At 47.3% G+C, this 15675-nt stretch overlaps 1 pseudogene; it reads left to right on the top strand.

The window, feature by feature from the left end:
- The first annotated feature begins 1020 nt into the window (after positions 1-1020).
- On the top strand, positions 1021-14197 carry LOC125104380 (solute carrier family 35 member C2-like; annotated as a pseudogene).
- The last annotated feature ends 1478 nt before the right edge of the window (positions 14198-15675 follow it).

Below are 15675 nucleotides of genomic sequence, written 5' to 3'. Positions count from 1 at the left end.
AGGCAGTGCCTGTTTAATGGGGGTGAAGATGAGGGCAGCCCTGAAATCTGAGAATAGTGTGCATCTAGAAAGACCGAAGACCCTTCGTTGGCTAATTGTAGGATGTGTGAGAAGCACGATGAGGAGCTACTGCGGGGAATTCCAGCAAGGTGGGGAGATGCATGTCACGAGTCTATGCATATAAATGAGAAAGCACTGAATCTCGTCTGTGCGTCTGCGTCTAACGCCCCGAATAAAGTGGGCAGGCGCTGGAGCCATTTCCCCTTAATTTCTCCATTGTATAAAGTGGAGAGACGTGCTTTGTAAATGGAGACTCTTGATGAGCGGAACAGTCATGGGCTTTGGGGCCACACAGACCCAGGTTCAGATCCCGTCTCTGCCATTTATTAGTGTGGGACCTCAGAAAAGATGTTTCATTTTCTGAGTCTGTTTTCTCATCTGGAACACAAGGGAGCTGCTGCCCCCCTCCTATGTGATGGTATTTTGGGAAAGCTCAGTTCCATCCCTCTCCTGACTCCGTGTTCTGGCTTTAGACTCAAACACCGGCGAGAAAGGGTCTGAGTGGGGACTGTGGTGCAAGGGGCAGGGCCCCGTGGTTTGTAGCTTTCTACAGAATCACATAGTGTGAGAAAGGGGCATTTCTCCCAAAGGAAGACGCCTGGCCGACAAAAGTGTAATTCAAACAAAACAAGTTAAAAGGAATTTTTGGACACCTTAGACTGAAGACCAGGCATGACTGTACTTCTTCAGAAGGACGTAATATGGTGGGGCAGCTTTGCGATTTCAAAGAAACCGCTCCAGGATTTGGGTCACCCCAACAGTATTGGCTACATCTCCTGGGAGGAGAGCCAGGAACCTGCCATCAGGTTCCCTGGGTTGTTTCACACCAGCCCAAACACCAAGGTGCCCTCCCTACCTCTGGGCTCCGAAGGGCAAACTTAATGCCTTCTGCTGAGCAGTGGAACCCATTGATCCAAGTTTTTCTGAGGGTGCCTTCTCCTCCTTCTTCCATGAACGGACATGGCCCTACAGCGCCTGGCTGCTCCCCTTACAGATTCAGCTTTGGGAGCCATGGGCACCTTGGCCAGATGGGTGAGTAGGAGCAGATACGGCTCTCAGCAAATGTTGCACTCGGGCCTGGTTAGCAGGTGGGACCTCGGCTCACTTGTTTTTTCCTTTTCAAACAGCCCAGGACCCTCAGGGGAGCAGCTGAGTCCAGGCCAGAAGGCCCCCCAGTGCTGAGCCTGGGGCAAGTCTCTAACTGAAAAAGGAGGAAGGGGGCAGCTCCCCAGCTTTCTGCTCCCAGGGAGACAGTCTGCGTGCTGTTGGATCCTCCGAGCACCAGGAAGGGTGCAGGCTCAGTGTCCCCCAAGGGAGAAGGCAGCTGCCCCAGGTGCAGGCTACAATAGCCACAGGTCAGATCTTTCTGGCTCCAGCTTCTCGACCTCGGCACTCCAGCTTCTCGATCTTGCCACCTGACCAGTGGCTGGGGTTGCTTCTGGAAAGAGTCTCACTTGTCTCCATCTCCCCCTGCCCAGCATGAACCTGGTGACCTCTTGCCATGCCTAAGGGAGCAGGTTGCCAAATAAATGATCTGTACCTACATGTCTAGGTGCTCGTGAGGATGAGGAAACCCAGGAAGGCCACTGGGATGGTTAATAAGTGACAACCTGGCTGGCCATGCGGTGCCCAGCTTAAACATTTCTGAGTGTGTCTGAGAGGGTATTTCCGGATGAGGTTAGCATTTGGATCAATGGACTCAGTTAGTTGCCCTCCCTAATGTGAATGGCATCATTCAACCCACTGAGGGCCTGCATAGAACAAAAGGCAGAGGAAGGAAGAATTTGTCCCTTTTATCTGCCCTCACTCTTTGAGCCGGAACATCTCCTCTCTTCTCCTGCCCTTGGACTAGAATTTATACCACGATCCCCCAGATTCTCAGGCCTTTGGACTTGGACTAAGTTACTATTCTAGGTCTCCAGCTTGCAAAGAGCAGTTCAAGGGACTTCTCAGCCTCCGTAGTCATGTGAGCCAATTTCTCATTTTATAGATACAGGATTGTGTATCCACATGTATCGCTATCTGGTCTGTTTCTCTGGAGAACCCTGGCTAATACAACCATTCTCTTGGTCACTCTGAGGACTGTCAGGTGTGTAGGCTTCTGTGTCCTCCCACTGCATCCACAGTTTCCCTACTGCGTTCACCAACAGCTAAAATCTCCTTCCTGTGCTAACCACGTTCATCACCTTCATGCTCAAGGCATTGCGTGTGGATTTGTGTCAGGGTGTAGATTGATCGGGAAGGTGCTGCCTCCGGGGGAGCAGATGGATGGAGAGCTCTTGGGGGCCAAGTCACGTGTGACCTGGAAAGCAGGTCATGGGACTTGTGAGCTAAGGGGCGGAGGTCTGAAAGCAGTAGTGAGAGAGTTGAGCTGAAGTCAGAAGCCAAGAGAACTAGATGGTTTACAAGGAAGCATTAATGGGAGATGAATCTAGGAGTGGGTGAGCAAAGAAACCAGAGAGAGCTGCCTGGGTTCCAGGGCAGGTGTGTGTGTGGGGCGTGTGTGTGTGTGGTGTGTGTGTGTGTGTGTATGTGTGTGTGTCTGTGTGTGTTTGGTGGAGTCAGACCAGGTGAGACGAGATGTAGGAACTGGTTCAAGGCTGGAGAGGGCCGAGGTGAGGCTGGGTGAGGAGGACGGAGCATGGGTTTCAGCTCCCAGAGGCTGAGCCCTGGGCGGGTGTGTGGGTGGGGGAGGGGCACCTGACAGACTGCCAGCAGCTGGCGGCTGCAGGGCTTCTCAGCCTGGGCTACCAGAGTCAAAGAACACCTGCCACGCCTGAAGTTACCTTTTAAGGAAAGCGGCCCAAACCGGTTCTTTCCTGTGTCCATGGCTATTGCTTATGACATGTTTTGAGTGAAACCGACTCAGTGCCCTCACCATAACTGGCTTTACCAGACACCGATGCCAAGCTAAAGGCAGCCCGTCCCCCGTGAGCTGGCCACAGCAACTGCCTCGGAGGCAGCGTGGCATGAAATCTGGCCAGGGAGAGCACTTCAAGTGGCGGGCTGAACCGTGTCTTCCCCAGATTCCTGGGTGGAAGCCTTAACCCCTGCTACCTCAGAATGTGATTGTATTTGGAGAGAGAGCCTATAACAAGGTGATTACGCTAAAATGAGTTCGTCTGAGGGGGCCCTAAGCCGACTGACTGGTATTCTTTCAAGAAGAGGTATTTGGACACGCACAGAGAGACACACCAGGGGTGTGTGTGCAAAGAGGAGGGACCGTGTGAGGACACAGCAGGAAGTGGCTGTCCACAAGCCAAGGAGACTGGCTTCAGGAGGAATGGCACCTGATGACACCTTGATCTTGGACTTCCAGCCTTCAGAATTGTGAGGAAATACATTTCTCACACACTAATATTCAGTTATCCCTTTGGTGGAAACTTAAGTGCAGGGTTAGGATCCTCATGGTCCATTTGGAAGTACTGGAGTCTAGACAGGGTCCTGCTGAGAAGACATGTCCCTTATGATCTTGCATTCTTAACTCTGTGGCCCACCAGTCCTCATCACCAAAGATCAGCTGTGCTGGTCTTCTGCTTGAAACATGATGGAGATGGGTTAATACACAGGAAGCTCTTGAGGGGGAAGACAAAGAATGCAGGTAATGGGCTCCATGTGGTCGACAAGACTAGGCCAGGCTGGGGCAGGCAGAAGCTGACCAAATCCCAGGCCCTGGCCAGGAAGAGGAGGCACTCTCAGAAAGAGAAACAAGAGAAGATAAAAGACTGAAAATGTATCCTCCTATTTATAGGAAACACTAGGATGTTAATGGGGCTCTTGCTAGACTTCCAGACTTAGGAGCAAGCGAGTGTGTCCCGAATCAGCCCTGAGCCAGGGGCCAAGGTCCACAGAGAGTGGACATTTGAGTCTTGGGGCTGCTGAGGCTCTGGGATGGTCCCTGGAGGTAGAATTTCTGCATCAGATGGGGGTGAATAGGTCCTGGCGAGGACGGGCTTGCCCAGGGGCAGTGTGGATTTCCAACCCTTCAGGCTGAATATCGCCTATTTGCTTCCCCACTCTTCTGCAGAAAGAATGAAATTAGACAGCTTTTTTCTATAATCCATTCACACAACAGTGAAGCAGTCCTTCGAGCAGACTTGTTTTTCTCTCTTTCTTACAATGTTGTTTATATGTTAAAACTCTCTGTGGGGAATATTGATATTTTGTTACTCCACAACAGGTTTTCTTCTGGACAGGGGAGGATCCAGGGAAAGGGAGACAAACTCCAGTTACCCTTCCCAGTGAATTCTGGCTACTGCGTAAAGGAATTTAAGAGCATGCGGAGTGTGTGAGCGGACGGTCAGGCAGGGTGTGGAAGAGCGTCCTTGCGTTCTCCAGGCTCCCACGTTTGGTCTGCAGTTTTGCTTTGTCTGCTTTGCTTTGGCTTTTCTCAGTTTGCTCAGCACGAGGAGGGACCAGCAGGAGGACTGGAAGAGGGCACGGGGAGGGGCATGCTGGGCTGACGATGCAGGGTCAAGAGGACCGTCTCCATCACTCCCTGTGCAGTTTGTCCTTCCCCTTCTCCTCTCTCATTCCTTGAGGAATGGGCCAGTGCACTGGGCCAGTGCTCTGGGGGCCCTATATCTGGGGTAGGAGGATGGGTGGGGAATGAATAAAGTGTTAAGAGTTCATCTGGTTTGCAATAGACCATGAGAGTCTCAGTTCCAATTGGGGGCCCAGAAGAGCATAGAACTCTTGCCAACAGCTGAATTTATTTTTGTTCTGCCCTCCCAGGAAACTAAGATCTCTGGAAATGGCCAATGGTCCCATGGACAAGAGGCATCAGGTAGATAATCAGCCTTGCACCAGCTAGGCTGTGGTCGGCAAGCACCTGAGGACTCTTGAGGGCAGGGGGAAAGGGGCCTGGAGGAAATAGAGTTGGCCCCATGGACTCGAGGAGCATTTGACAGAGTTTCTGGTCAAGTTTTCTTTTTTCTTTTCTTTTCTTTTCTTTTTTTTTTTTTTTTTTTAAGATTTTTATTTATTTGCCAGAGAGAGAGAGTACACACACAAGCAGGCAGAGAGGCAGGCAGAGGCAGAGAGAGAAGCAGGCTCCCTGCCAAGCAAGGAGCCCGATGCGGGACTCGATCCCAGGAGCCCGGGGTCATGACCTGAGCCAAAGGCAGCGGCTTAACCAACTGAGCCACCCAGGCGTCCCTTTTCTTTTCCTTTTTAAGATTTTATTTATTTGAGAGAGAGAGAGTGAGGAAGCGACAGAGAGAGAGAGAGAGAGGAAGCATGACCAGGGGAAGAGGGAGAAGACTCCCCACTGAGTAGGAGGGCTGATGCAGGTGTGGATGGAAGGCTCAATCCCAGGGCCCTGAGATCATGACCCGAGCTAAATTCAGATGCTTAACCGACTGAGCCACCCAGATGCCCCATCTTGACAAGTCTGCTAAGATCATATGCCTAGCGCCTGCCCTGGGAAGGAAAACAAATATGATCCTCCTTATTTGTGGGAATTCCCAAGGAGCTGTTTGTTTGGTGGTTGAAAAAAACAACTTTAGATATGTAAATAAGCTTCATGGCAGAATAGAGATCTTCAATAAGGGAACATCAACTCTTAATTCTGATTAGTTTAGACATTTCCTCTGCTTACAGATAGATAGGTACATTGACAAGATGGATCTCTTGAGAATTCTCTCAGATCTATGCTATCATATTTTCTCTGGATTGAGTAATAGTCCAGTGATCCTGCTTGAATTTATGATAAAGGAAATGAGTGACAAGTTTCTTTTTTATTACGTGTTCTGTGTAAATACATGTGCTATGTAGGCGTACTGTATTGTAAATCTGCTTGCCTACACATTTACTTTTCACTCCGGAGGGAACACTGTGACCATGCATTTCGAATGACCTAAATAAAGATAGTTTGGAGGACGTGCGTGCATTTCTGTATCAGCATGTGGAAGAATGACCTCTTTAAAAGCACCAATTTCTCTGGAAGCCATTTATTTCAGGGGCTCCCAGTGGGCTGCACCAGTTCCGTGTGTTACAAGGGACGTGAAAGGCTGAGTGTAGGGCTGTTTAAATCAGAGTTTGTTAGAGGAATGGTGGGGAAGCAGCAACGCCAGGGGAGCGGTAATCAAAATCCAGGAGGCAGCCAGTAGCACGTCACACTTGAGCACCAGAAACCAGGGGACTAGGAGCCCATCTGCCCGGATGTCACCACAGCTGCCCTGTCTCCTCCAGGAGAACCAGATTTCACGGTCGACAGACACAGCTGAGTTTAGGACATTTGTCCTGAACTTCCAAAGAGCATATGAAACACAGCGGAAACTAGCCAGAGGCAGTGTGTGCAGAAACCAGCACAGCAAAACAGAAAGCCCAGCGGGAAGAAAAAGGGAGCTGAGGAGTTTGCACTACAAAGAAATCGGTAGGTGTGTACACATGGAAAGGGCAGGGAAGGAGGAAGTTACTTTGAGAGGGATGGGATAGCACAAAGAGCCCTAGAACTGCAGTCAAAGGGCTTGGCCTCAGTTCGCCAACCACTGGTGCTTTGATCTTAGGAGAATTGCTTTACCTCTTGTCACCACTGCTTCATCAGCCGTAAAACAAGAGTGGGAAAGAGGAAAGGCAACCAATCCTGAGCACCTGCCGTGAGCAAACGCTTTACACACACTTTAGTTCAACCTCATGTAGGGGATATTATCATCCCCATTTTACAGATGAGGACTCAGGAGGCTTAAAAGCGGCTTGCTTAGGAAGGTCAAAGGGATTAAGTGATCTCCCCAAGTTCACATGGCTCGTATGTCACCGCATGGAAATTTGCACCCAGATCTACCGGGCCGAGGTCCGGGCTCTTGCCATTGTAAGAGGCCACACTTCCCTACCTTACAGAAATGAGAATTTAAAAGAACATAATGTATGTGAAAGCCTTTTGACAACTGTGAAAAGCTTAGAGATGTAAAGAATTTTTATTACTTAAAGTTAAATCTCTCCAGACAAGCCCATGATGAGATAGTGGAAAACTGTGGTTCAGAGAAATGTTCTCACTTGCCAAGTCAATGACACTCCTTCCCAGATCACCAATGGTAATAAAGTGAGTTAATGACTGAATAAAGCTTTTAATGGTGGCTTGGGCTAGATGTCCTCTAAGGTCCTGCCAAGTCAGTATTTCTGAGAATCAGGAATTTTATCAAAGCAGTAACAATGTAGCCCTGTGCTGAATCTGACCTCAGAGAAAACTGGAAAGTCAGCAAAATGTTTCTTTTTCGTCTCTCATTTCTTTGCTCTGTTTTTATCCCTTCCATTTCAACCCTCTTGCCAAGCAGGCATCACTCTCAAGGCTATCCTTACTTAGGTTTTGTGTGCCACAGAGGAAAGGAATTTGATAATGAATTCAGACTAAGGGAGAGAAAGATCACTTTTGACTACTGGCTCCAGCGTTGAAGGCTATGTGATCTGGGAGTTTGTCATTTAACCTCTCTGGACCCTAGATTCGTCATCAGCAATATGAGAAAGCCTACTCTTAGAGATCAGCGTAGGAAGTAACCAATGTGGCATGTAAAGTGCCTAGCCCATAGTTCAAACCCTTTCAGTGTTAGTTCCCAGCAATCTTCCAGACGCCCTGGCTGTTAGCAGAGTGTGACAATCTTCCAAGAGGTGGCTGCATATTTTAAAAATGATACTTAAAGAAGGCAATTCGGTACGGGGTAATAATCCAATGATGATTTTTTTTTTTTTTCCTGCAACGTGACTTCCGGGTAGAAGAGAAAGACTAGGGGCAGTAGGGAGAGGAGAATATGGGTAGATGGGACTTCCCTGGCCTCTCCCAGTTACTCCATAACTCATGCCATTCTCCAGCATTGTACTTCCAGGAACAACGCAGGTGCGACAACGTAAGAAGATCTCCTTACTTCACTTGATTAAGTTTCAGTTACTGGAACTTCTTTTTTGTATGCCAGAGATGTTTAAAGAAGTGTTGTTGCATGAGGACAATCAGACAAACCTGAAAAATTGTTATTTCTATAAAGAAATCATTCCAAGGATACGGATGTTCTTTGTCCAGGAAGGGACCGTCTGTGGTTACAACAAATTACTGGGAAGAGGAGGAGTTAGGAGATGAATGCCTCTCAGTCCTTCCTCCAGGAGGTACCACCGGAAAGAAATTTACAGTCTGGCTGGGGAAGCCTGGATTTCTTTGGATTCTGGCAATCTTTTATGTTCTGTACTTCCTTTTAATAAATGGGTACTGTTAAAGAACCGAGAGTTTCTTCTCACAGCTGTCAAGTGCAGGGATTTTTCTCTATTCTGTTTAATCCTCTATGTCCAGTGTCTAAAAGAGTGCCAGGCAATAAACATTTGAGGAAACAGGTGAATTGTGAAGGTGATACTTACAAGAAACATTTCTTCAGATTGATGGTCGAGATGCATTTTTCCAGGCACTTAGTTAACAAATTCTTAGAAATATAGTTAATGTGGCATAATTTCTTTGGTTTCCTTTTTCCCCCTAGGCTTAGGGATACTTAAATGCTTTTGCTAAGAACTCATGTGTGTGCAACAGAGCCTTCTATCATAGTCTTTGCCTTTTTTCTTAATAAACAGTAAATAATTCCTTGGAAACATTTATGGGTAATTGGAGAGATGTTTACTTTGGTGAGAGGATGAGAAAGATGCGAACTTTTAACTTTTATTAAATTGGTAAGTGAAGATAAAAAGGAAAAGAATCATAAACTGGAGAAGATGAATATTCTGACAAGCTTTCAAAAAACGAAAAACCAGGATATACAGTCCCCAAACTTTGTAGGTTCCAGCTCTTTTCGGCAAAAAATTTTTTTAGGTCAAAACAGAGGAAATTCCTGGGCGCCTGGGTGGCTCAGTGGGTTGAGCCGCTGCCTTCGGCTCGGGTCATGATCTCAGGGTCCTGGGATCGAGTCCCGCATCGGGCTCTCTGCTCAGCAGGGAGCCTGCTTCCTCCTCTCTCTCTCTGCCTGCCTCTCTGCCTGCTTGTAATCTCTCTGTCAAATAAATAAATAAAAATCTTAAAAAAAAAAAAAACAAAACAGAGGAAATTCCTAAAAGAATTCATGAGGCTCTCTTAGATATCAAATAGCATTTTAAAACTACCTTATTAAGTGAAAAGAGATGATAATCATGATTGAATGTCCTTTGAAGCCCAAGATTAAGAGACAAATTTTAGGAAGACCACAGTTTGCATTCTGTTGAAAACTAAACATTTGAAAATAGTTCTAAATGGTTGAATACATAGCTCCACCATTGATATGGCTCTTTAACATACATATATTGTTTTGCAAAACAACACAGCAGTTACTGTAGATTTTTTAAATTAAAAGGGGAGGAGGGGGTTGCCTGGGTGGCTCAGTTGGTTAATCAACTGCCTTTGCCTCAGGTCGTGATCCTGAAGTCCCCGGGATTGAGTCCCACGTCGGGCTCCCTGCTCCTCAGGGAGTCTGCTCTCCCTCTGACCTCTCCACTCTCACACATACTCTCTCTCAAATAAATAAATAAAATTTAAAAATAAAATAAAATAAAAGGGGAGGAGGCTCCACATTCAACAATAATTTAGGTTTCTAGGTTTTTCCTATAAAAGTACCAAAGCTGCTTTTGGGGTGGGACTCAGGGGGTTGTGGAGGTGATACAAAAATTGACTTAAGTAATTTATCTGCCTATTTCAATAAATATATATTAGATATAGTTCTTTAACTTTATAACTACTCAGAAATATGTGCTTCCTTAAAAAAAATTTTTGTTGTTGTTTTAATGAGACAGGAAGGTAAAATGTCAGATTGTCTGTTTAATACCGGACAGCCGGTAAACCTATTATAAGAACTTTTATACGAACTTTGCCAGTTCTTATAATTCTTTCCCTAGAAACTGTGAATTTGTTCTGTGCTACCTTAGTCGGGGGCAGGGGGAAGGGATGGGAGATCCCCACCACATTGGTCCCAATCAGGGGCCTATGTTTCCACAGTTGAGGAAAAGCAAGGCCACCAAAGCCAAAAGACCCCAGAAATACTGGCAAACTTGACAGCAAGTTGCAGAAGCTAGGCCCTAGTTCTGAGGGTCAGTATTCCAAAGGCAGAACCAGGTCCAAATGGACCACTGTCAAACTGGCACGTGTTAAACTCACCAAGGAGCAGACAGAGCACAGACCAGGAAGAACTCCAGAGCTGAGCTGCGTGTGATTGGCCCTCTCCCTCTTATGGTCAGTCTCCAAGGCCACGATGGCCCATCCCTCGGCGCTAAAAGCATCGGTGATGTATGGACACATTTGAGATTCCTTATGCACTGTGTTAGGATCCCATTTAAGAACAGTGATTTGATGACATGGGACCCACCACGCTCGGAGAGCAGTCCAGGCAGGATGGAAGCTGCAGGGTATCCCCTAAGGAGGATGGGAGCATGGGTCCTGTCCTAGGGAGATGGGCAGGGCCTGGCTTCAAGAAGTGTATCCAAAACAGGTCACCAAATCTAGGAAGGGCTAAGGTGAGTCTGGCTCGTTTGCTGAGGGGCTGAGAAAACAGGAGGTCAATGAAACAGGAGACAAGAGTATGGAGTAGCAGGCTAAATGGGTGAAGTAGGAAGAGGCCTCGGTGAATTCTGGAGATTGGGCCAGACCTGATACAAGGAGGTGAAGAAGATAGTACTGACAAGATTACCTATCAGGGACAAAATTAGATGCTGTTCGGTGACTCTTGGGGTGGGAATAAGAATCCCAGAGAGTGGGCTTCCATACCAACTGGTGGTTACTAACTTGCCTTCAAAAAGGGGTGTGGGGGGGCGCCTGGGTGGCTCAGTGGGTTAAAGCCTCTGCCGCCAGCTCAGGTCATGGTCCCAGGGTCCTGGGATCAAGCCCCGCATGGGGCTCTCTGCTCAGCGGGGAGCCCACTTCCCCCTCCTCTCTCTGCCTGCCTCTCTGCCTACTTGTGATCTCTCTGTCTGACAAATAAATAAATAAATAAAATCTTTTTTAAAAAGAAAGGGTGATACTAACTGCCCACTAACTGCCAAGCTTTTACTGAGGGGGACTGTGCAAGTTGGGGGCAGAGCTGAATTTAGGGGGGCGTGGGATGAAGGGTGGAAGAAAACTGGTAAAGAGAGAAACACAATGCTCAGATAACGTGAGAAACGATGACTGGTTGGGGGCACTTCTGGGGCTTATAGATTCCTTCTCTCTCCCCAGTGAAATCTTCAGCAAAGTGTTTATTACTCACTGCAGTTTTTGTGCCAAGGATGAAAAGGAGGGGGCTGGGAGCACAAAGAAGTTGCTGTAGCTGCACCAAAATCATATGTGGGGGACCAGAGCACCTGCAAGGTGACAGCAGGCAGAGCAGACAGCCCTCTTAGCCCAAGAGCCCTTTTCCTTGGATGAGGTTGGACTAGGGTTCCACCTAGAAACACAGGAGAAGGTCCAAATGTTCCCCAGGACAAGGGTCTCACCACCACTTTTCTGGCCCAGGTTCCCCCAACAGTCCAGATAGAGAGCTGGCGGAGGGTCCCTGGGGAGTTAGCAACTTTTCCATGACAGTCATCAGGCTTCTTATCTCAGTTCACTGGGGGACATCTTTGGTTATTGGTGAGCTGAATGCAGAAATGAATGAAAATGAGATGAACGTGCCTGGAGGGGGCAACTGGTATTTTAAAATGTGGGACTTTCCTTACTTCAAAGGGTCTATAGTAGGCTCCTTCAAGTATTAGGTTAGGCAGACCGAATATGCTGTGCCTTTTTGTTTTGTTTTGTTTTGTTTGAGGTTTTTTTGGGGGGGTCTTTCTGCTGTAATGAGAATATAATCCCTTCTGGATAAAGAGAACAACCTGATGATAATAGCTTCCAGACTGGAGTGCAGTAAGTGAAGAGCCAGTCCTTGTTAAGAAGTAGACGATCCAATGCTAGGGAAGTGGGTTGTTTGTGCCAATGAGTTGTGTTCAGCCATCAAGGACAGAACACATTTATCCCCTCCCCCACAGCCTCCTCCTCAGTCCATGCAAAACAAATTGGAGTGAAACAACACCATCTGCTCATTTCACACTCAGTGAAGAAGCACGTCAACTCCTTCTCAAGGTTAGGAAGTCCAAACTCAAAAAGACACTTCTAGTTATGCAGTAAAAATGCCTCCTGAAAGCAGGAATGCTGCAATCTTGGAAGAGTCCACTGTTTCCCCAAACAAGACATGGAAAGGGCTGAGCTGATCAGGGCTAAGAAGCTGAGGGCTTTCTTACAGGAGTGTCACATGGAGCTTTACTTAATGGCAGAAAGTCCTGTTTCGCTGGTCAGTTGCATTTCCATAATTTGCAGCCTCTGATTTTGATGAGAATAGCAGTAGACAAGACCATCGTAATCACCCTGGTTCTAGCATCCTGTGGTGGGAGGAAGAGGGGGAAGTAGAAAGATAAGTCTTGCTCAATCAGAGATCCTATTTTGTTCTGATATTTCCCTTTGGTGTAGCAACTCCCCCCACCTTTTTTCCCCTTTTTTTCTGCAATCACTTAAAAAAAAATCTAAATCCCTAATTAAACTCTGTTATTCAACCCAGACATGATGCTTTGAATTAGAGAAGAAATTTACTCGTTTGATTCTACCCCTATTTCCTTTACTCAACTAAACTCTGGGTTCAGAAATAAAGATAAGGGAGGGTTCTTGGGTATACGAATGCCTTCAGAGATTAGAAGGTGGGCAGCCCTTCGGCTTTTGCAACAAATATTAAATTCCACACAGTTCTAACTGACCACCAGTAAATAATGTTTCTCCCAAGAGAACCCCTGGGACAGTAATGACTGGACTTGTCTTAGAGATCAGACACTCACAACACAAAGTCTGAAAGACTCAAGTCTCACGTTACTTATAGCACGCCTCACTGGGATGTGTGTCGGCAATTTACGATCTCCTGGGAGAAACAGGAAATTAATATAAAAGGATCAATTGTGACATGCCAAGTACCAAATAAGTGTACATTATGTAAAATTATAGCTCTTTTTATTCATAAGGCTTTTGTACCAGACTTTTGAAATTTGGTGAACAAGACTGCTTCATCTTGATCTTCTCCCTGATCTTCAAGCTGGAGGAGCTGCGTGCGGCCCTGGTCCTGGTGGTCCTCCTCATCGCTGAGGGCCTCTTCATGTTCACGTACAAGTCCACGCAATTCAACGTGGAGGGCTTTGCCTTGGTGCTGGGGGCCTCATTCATCGGTGGCATCCGCTGGACCCTCACCCAGATGCTCCTGCAGAAGGCGGAACTTGGGCTCCAGAACCCCATTGACACCATGTTCCACCTGCAGCCACTCATGTTTCTGGGGCTCTTCCCTCTCTTTGCCATATTTGAAGGTCTCCATTTGTCCACATTGGAGAAGATCTTCCATTTCCAGGACACCGGGCTGCTCCTGCGGGTGCTGGGGAGCCTCTTCCTTGGAGGGATCCTTGCCTTTGGTCTGGGCTTCTCTGAGTTCCTCCTGGTCTCCAGAACCTCCAGCCTCACCCTCTCCATTGCTGGCATTTTTAAGGAAGTCTGAACTCTGCTGCTGGCAGCCCACCTGCTGGGAGATCAGATCAGCCTCCTGAACTGGCTGGGCTTCACACTCTGCCTCTCAGGTATCTCCCTGCATGTGGCTCTCAAAGCCCTCCACGCCAGAGGTGACGGTGGCCCTAAACCTCTGAAGGGGCTGGGCTCCCACTCCGACCTGGAGCTGCTGCTCCGGAGCAGCCAGCCGGAGGAGGACGATAACGAGGAGTGGGGGAGTACTTTGTGGCCCAGGGGCAGCAGTTATGAGCCAGGGGACTGGCAGGGAACCAGGCTGCTCCCAGGCCTCGCACCTCACTGCAGCCCGGGAGCAGGGGCCTGGGACTCTCCCAGGCTGGGCCTCGGGAAGCACGTGACCACGCGGCGGGGCTCCTGCAGGTCGCTGGTACAACAGAGGGGGGAGCGTCAGGCCAGAGCAGGGCCCAGATGTGCCCAGCTGGCCAAGGGAGCGGGCTGGTCTCCACGGCTTGCTGGGCACTGACAGCCCAGGTGTTGATTTCCAGGGGCAGAGTGGGTTTCTAAGGGGCCGGGTTTAGACTGCAGAGCAGTTGGGAAGGGGAGATGCCAAGGCTGCAGCCTGGCATCTCCCCTTGGGTCTGGGGCGTGTCTTTTCTCAGTACAGGTCTATTTATAGTTTGGAAATAAAGGATTTACAGTCCACTGAAAAAAATATATAAATAATATAATATAAATAACCTGAATACAAATAATATAAATAACCTGAATTCATTCATCCATTCAACCATCTGTTGGTGTGTCCATCTGTCCAACAAACGTTACCCTGGTGCCTACAGTGCCAGCCCTCCAAGTTACCAAGACAAATAAGGCATGGTCCCTGCCCTTGTTGGGGCGCAGACCTGCAAATCATAATACAGCAATAAGTGCAATCACACAAGTGTGTTCAAAGTGGAAGGTAACCAAAAAGGAGGAAACAGTTGGCTACATGAGGGCAGGATTGTGGGGGCATGGGGTTCCAGGCAAGAAAAACTTCTCAGAAGAGTTGAAACATAAAAGAGGAATTGGAATTTACCAGGCATATTCTAATCAGAGAACATAGCTTGAGCAAAGGCATGGAGGCACATGAAAGCCTGGAGTATCCAAGGAGCTAGAAGCCATGTAATATGGCCGCAGGGTTTTGTGTGGCTGTGACAGATGAGCCTGGAGAAGTAGACACAGGCTAGAAATAAGACAAACCCTACAGGTCATGTTCAGACATTTCCCTGTTGACAATGGGCTTCGCTGGTGGGCTTTCAGAAGGACATGTATTTAGAATAAACTTTATGATGGCTAGATGGAAAATAGAAAGTGAGAACAGGACAAGAAACCCAAGAAAGGCAAGTTGTCACTGTGTTCACACCATGCTTTTTTAAGAGCTTTGTTCCTTTAAAAAAAAAATAGATTTTCTTTTTTAGAGCAGTTTTAGAGCAGTTTGCAGTGAAATTGAGGGGAGGGTCCATGGGTTCCCCACATATGCCCTGCCCCAGACATGCACAGCCTACCCCCTTACTGACACCTGCAGTAAGAGTGATACAGTTATTACACTCAACAAAGCTACACTGACTCAACAAAGCCCAGAGACCTTTTCTATCTAGACTGAGAAATGCCACTGTTAGTGAACCCAGTATTTTTTAATATCATGGATCTTGAGAAGCTGGTCTTATTTTTACCATGTCTGGTGTTTTTGCCACAAGCGTTTTCTCTGCAAACATTTTCACTGCATAACTAATTGGCCATAAGGCAATTCTGCCATAAAAGATTAAAAAAAATAACTGGTTAACAGTTTGGTTTGACAGTTTGTTGGTTTCATCAACTGGTTGACAGTTGGGTTTCATGTCTTCATTGACATAGGACTCCCGTTTTTATAGTACATACATCTGAGTCCTCATAACGGTCTGTAGGACAGTGCAGAGTTTTGAACCCGCATTTCCCATAGAACTCGGGAACGTCTGTCAGCAGACTTGTGACAATATGCCAAGAACAAACAACAACGTAGAAGGCTTTCACAACACAATGCAAGGCTCAGTTACAAATATGCATTCTAGAAGGATGAAATTTTAGTGAAAAAGGAAAAAGTGTAATGTTGAACGAGGAGACAAATCAACAAGCAAAAAAAAAAAGTGTGTAGTACTAAGAATGAA

Source organism: Lutra lutra, chromosome 7 (genome assembly GCF_902655055.1).
Source record: "Lutra lutra chromosome 7, mLutLut1.2, whole genome shotgun sequence".
NCBI classification, from domain to species: Eukaryota; Metazoa; Chordata; class Mammalia; order Carnivora; family Mustelidae; genus Lutra; species Lutra lutra.
The sequence above is the reverse complement of the archived record's forward strand: the minus strand, read 5'-3'. Positions and strand labels throughout refer to the sequence as shown.